The following is a 6,000-nucleotide window of genomic DNA, read 5'->3' on the forward strand; positions in this document are numbered from 1 at the left end:
AACCCGATGTCGCGGTTGAAGGCCGCGAGGTACTCGGCGAAGCTCTTGTTCTTCTAGAGGAGGTTGTGGATGGCGTTCTGGGCGGTGGCTCTACGGTCTGGATCACCAAAGGCAGCACGGAGGTCCTGCATCAAGGTGAGGACGTCCGGGCAGCCGATAGTCTGCGTGGCGTTGTCGATGTAGTGTTGTACCTGAGCCGCGGCGTCTCCCCGAAGGAGGGAGAAGACGTACGTGACTTTGTCCTTCTCTTGCGGAAAGTGGTCGGCATTAGCCAACAGCTTGATGGTGAGCTGTGTCTCAAATGCCTCAAACTTGCTCTTGTTGCCGTCGAACTCGTCTGGGTCGTTGACCTTCTTGGAGAAGTGCTGGCGGCGGTTGTCGTCGGCGTGCGGGGCGAGGTTCTAGAAGGTGTTCACAATACCTTGAAGGTATGTTGCTTGGTTGTTTGCTTGCTCGACCTGCTGGGCGGTCTCGCGGAAAGAGGAGACGGTGCGGTTGATGAGAGCGTAGGCGGTGTCGGGGTTGGCGTTTGCCCAGGCACCGAAGGCAGCGGCGTTCGAGAAGGGGATGTCAGTCCACTCACTGAAGTGGAATGGAGTGTCTTGGTTGTCGAGGTTGACACCTCTATCGGTGGCGTGGTCACCCATGAGGATGACTCGAGTGGTTGACGGTTTGTTGGTCTTTTGTGATGTCAGGGCGAGAGCCTGGCCTGTGAGATGTAAGGGTGAAAGCGAGAATGCAGGTGCGAAGTGCAGATGCAAAAGGGCATGGTATGATTGCTACACAAAACAAAAGACGAAGAAAGCAAGAGAGGCCTGGGGAAGGCCAGATATTTATACGCGACCCTCGCGAGTGCGTGTCCCCGCATCAACAGGGCTAACCCGTGCGAAGCCGCGCTCAGCAGCTTTGCTCAAAACCTTATTCCAACCTGCCCTACGTTCCGAGTCTTCCACGTGCTTCAAGGTTTGGTAGAGGGGTGAATTTGGAGGGCTGGGTCCCGTAGTGAATGTTGCGGGGCATGTGATTCTTGGCGCTCACACACCAAGCTGGACTGTCACTTCTTGACGACTTCTGAGCGCTCTGAGGCTCTTCTGTCCCCACCTTCTGTACACTCTGTGGGGAGACCATGACACCTATAGCGGATAAAAGTTAGCTAGTATAGACTTGTCTTAGTTATTATACTTAAAATCTACGACTACCTTTGGTATATCTTTATATATTATACTCGCGCGCTCCTAAGTAGGCTTACGATAGCCTTACTACTTCACTAGTATAGTAATACCTCTACCCTTAGGCTTCGAATCTAGAATACGCTCTACTATCTAAGCTTAGAAGGTGTTTCTAGTATTATCTATAATCTCTATCGGCGGGAGTAGCGTATCGTCTTCGGGGTCGGCTATTCGGAGTAGGTTCGAGTAAAAAGAGTTATAGATATAGATCTTCTCGGGGAGTACTAATTGATATACGTTGTCCCTAAGAGCGTTCGTAATAACTACTAGTCTAAACTATTTTACGTCTAGCTTCTTTACGGGCCGTAACGACTTCTAGTTCTTAGTATTAATATAAACGCGATCGCCTACTTAGTATCGCGGAGGGACTATACGGTATATATTAGCGTTATTAGCCTATAGGGCCTAGTTATAACGTAACTACTTATATAGGTACTAATAGATAGACGGAAAAAGCGGATTCCTAATTTATCGACGAGGACTATCTATTCGATAGCCCTTATTAAGACGAGTAATCTACTTAAGTAGTAGCGGCCCGCCTACGCTAGCGGCGGCGTAATCGTAGTATAAAGAACCCTAAAACTAAGGTTCCGTTCCCCTAACGGTAGACTCTAGAGTTACGGAGTTACGGAGGATAACTACCTAATTAGGAAGCGCGACCTCACCCCGAATAGTAGCGGAGGATAGTAACTAACGAGAGCTATAGCCTTACGAACATTTAGTAATAAGAGCTAAGCCGAGGAATAAACTAAGGAAAGACCTAGGATATAAGCTAAGGCCTACTATATAGAAAGCCGAGGCTAACGATAGATAATATAGCGTAGACGACCCTATATACGGAGGCGGAAAACTTACTAGGGGATAACGAACACCTAGCCCGGGTATATAAGAATACTATAGTATAGCTACTAGGAGCGCTTAAAGCGCTATTATACTAAATCACAAAGACAATCTAATAAGCAATATAGAAGGTAGCCTAGAGACTAACTATATAGGTAATAGTAGTAGTAGGTAAGAATTAACCCCCTACGAAGGTAAGTAATATAGTACGCCTATATATTACTAATCCGGCGGAGAAACAAGAAATCGTAGCCCTAATAAGCAAGGAGATTGTCGATAGAATCGGCCAAAAGGAGTTAGTTAGAGCGAAGATAGAGGCAATAGGCGTAGTAAGACTCTTTACCGTATAAGAGTCTAATAGATAAGAACTAGAGACCTATAAGGAGTGGACTACTAAAGTCGCGAAGTCGGTACGAGTCTCCTACTAATAGTATACCGTTATTACCTACGGGGTCCCTAGGACATTTAAGGTCGAAGACCTTCCCTAACTCTAAGTATAGAACTAGAATATATCTCTAGGAGTACGACTAACGAAGGCGGTATAGTTATATAAGATAGTAGACCGAGAGAAGACGTATTTATAGCTTATTATCTAGGTAGAGACAGCGGAATAAGCTACCTAGATACTACATAATAGGGTATTCTAGAACTACGAGAGAATAGATACGGAGATCTACTAGAGTAGCTATAGGATACTATAATACTTCTAATACTAATAGTACGGTTATATAGCCCTAAAATACGGGGAGAAGACCCTAAGGTACCCTTACTACGTAGGCCTATACTAGGGAAAGGAATGCCTAAAAAATAAGAGTAGGTATATATACTACGGTAGAAGGTACCTAGCGTACTTAAACTAATACCTAGCTAGAATAGTAGTATAAGAACGAGCGAGACAAGTAAGGACCTCTATACTAGCTAGGTACCCCTAACGATAGTAGGAGGGACCTACCGTATATTAGGGCTTTGAGCCGAGTAAGAGGAAGAGGGTAGAAGAGTTAAATAAGGGAACCTAACCTTAAACGTATCTACCTCCCGGTAGGCCTAGACACCTTAACTAGGCTACTAACGAACTAGGCCAAATACGAATCTTTAGGGCGCCCTAGCGGTCCTAGGGCTAGCCGAATAGCGAGATATAGACTTAGGAGATATAGTAGGTTAGTACGGAAATAGACCTTACGGATAACAAATAATACTAGACGACGATATTACTATTATATAGTATAACGTAAATAGAAGTAGGGACAAAGTCTAGCGCTACTTTCTATAAAAGCTAGACCCGCTACGGTATTACGTTATTACGGTATAAGAACTATAGATCAACCCCTATATAGGACTCCTAGCTACTTATAATAACCGGAGATACTATACCGTAATTATAGGTAAACGAGGCGTTATCCCGAGGATATATATATACGTAAGTAAGACTATAGACCTAAAGTCGTAGAAGGTTAAACTACCGTAGTAGGGTAACCTAGGAGACATAATATTAATCTAGATCGATACGGTATAAGGCTCTATCTAGATCTATAACGTTTATAACCCGCTACCGTAGGGTCGGACGAGTAGGGAACTAGGGACCCTCGCCTACCTAGAGCGGACCCTTAGCTAAGACATAAAGTAAGTACTCCTCGGCGACTTTAACCTCTACTACCTATAATAGGGACTCGAATTTACTCCCCCGTACGCGTTTCTAGGGGGAAAGCTACTAGATATAACCGTACGCTACGGAATAGCCTTAGTAATACTAAAGGGAACTATTACGGTACAGCCCTACGGCCTACGGCCTTCGGGTCACGTGACTTCGTGAATATAACGTAACGCCTCGGCTCGGCAAACGTCGCGCTTATCTTCGATACGCGCCTTAGCTAGAACTTCTCTTCTCTATAGAACTTATTCGATTACTTAGCTACGATACCCTTTTACCTACCGAGAGTAGCCTAGACCCGTATTATTAAGTTCTACTACTCTAAATCCCTCTATAGTAAGTACGCGTATTATCGGCGATATTACCGACCGGTTTACGACACTTTAGTAGGAGTTAGTAAATAAGACCCCGAGTTCGAGGCAGATTATAGTAGTATAATCGGGTGTCCTATATACGTAGGAAGTATATAGAAGAGGGGGACACGATATAGTCAGTCGTAGACACTTTCGTAGGAGTTTATTAAGATACGTAGGATCAATATTAATATCCGCCGAACCGTCGAGGATTCGAGATAGCCGCGACTATAGCTACCGATAATTACGAACCGTAACCGTAGTAGACCTAATAGAATAATAGAAGTTAGACTATAGTTAATAGCTAAGATCAGACCTACTAGATACGATAAGCGACGGCGGGTTAATAGTAGAAGACGGAAATTACGTATACGACTCTTAAGACTAAGTACGACCGGCGTAAGCGCATTTACTAATAAGATAGAGGACAGGGTACATCGTCGAGAGTAGATAGGTAGGGAGGCTAGTACGCGCCGCTCGACCTATCGTATACTATACCCCTAGATCCTATAGAAGATAGTAAAGGCGCTTAGTTCCGATACGATCTATAAGTATTTAAGCTATATACCTACGAAGAGTTAGCGGCGTTAGTTAAGAAGATACCTAAAGCTTAGCTTAATATCTAGGGTAAGAAAGTCAACCTCGAGGTAGCCCTTTAGTAAGAAAAGGAGGACTCGGAAGAAGCGGCGGGCATTAGTAAAGGTCTGACCGTTCAGAACGAGGAAAAGGATAGGCGAATTTAAGAACTAGAAGCTAAGGTATAGACTAAGGACGGCGATACGGAAGATACTATAGTAGAAATCGAGAGCCTATAAGAGGATAACAACACTTAGCGTAGGTTAGTCGAGAGTCTAAAGTAGCGTATTAAGGAGCTCGAAGTACTTTAGAAGTAATAGTAATAGCCGGAGAGACTAACGACACTAGCTCGCTAGCCCTCGAAGCTACGCGCCCTCCTAGATTTACGAAAGAAGGACGTAGGAAACACTCTAGGTGTTCGCGTCAATACGTATATAGAGAAAGTCCTACTACGAGGGCTCGGAACTACGCTACTATAACGTACGGCTAGCGCGCTAGGCGGGCGTAGGTAAGAAGTCGAATTTATAGGTATTAATAACTTCGAGACCGCTTACGACGATAGTATCCGTAATATACGCATATCGACTCTATACTAGTTTATGTTAGAGGGTCTCGGTAGGTTCGGCGATGCTAATAATACGCCTAATCTATACGCGCGTCCTTTTACCCCTACCCTAACTCTAGGTACGTAGTCTATAAAGTCTATTAATATATCTTAAGAGAACCCTATTAAGGTTCTACCTATCTTCTACGCCGACCTAAAGGAAGACAAGGTCAGCTATATTAAGTAGCGTAAGAAGGTTAGCGAGTACCTACTTATAGAACCTAATCGACCGGATACCGAATTATATATTATGTTCTACGGCCTAGTAGGTACGAACGCTCTCGGCCGTATTCGACCTTATAAGCCCACTATTAAGCATTAGAATAAGGCTCTCGAGATCCTCGACTTATCGTATAGCGACTACTTCGAGAAGCGTCGTTACCGTAAGGCCTTTTACGAACTCGAATAGAAGTAGGGTAAGAAGTTTAACCTCTTCTATACGAAGTTTTCCGAGTATACGTACTACCTTAGGAAGTATACTACTAAGGACGGGCGCGAGGAACTAATAGAGAACCTTAAGGAGAAGATTCTTCTACGTCTACGCGCGAAGATCGCGGGTATATAGTTTAGGAGCCTAACTAAGATAGAAGATACTCTCCGTAATATCGAGATCGACCTCGACGATATACCGCGCTAGTAGTAGCAACTACCTAGTAAGAAGCTAAGTAGAGGAGGCCAGACCGGTAGCTAAGGTAACGCGCGACTAGGTTCCTCCGGTAGTACTAGAGGCGGCGGCGGCGGTCGAGGACC

This window comes from Fulvia fulva, chromosome 7 (genome assembly GCF_020509005.1).
Source record: "Fulvia fulva chromosome 7, complete sequence".
Classification (NCBI taxonomy): domain Eukaryota; kingdom Fungi; phylum Ascomycota; class Dothideomycetes; order Mycosphaerellales; family Mycosphaerellaceae; genus Fulvia; species Fulvia fulva.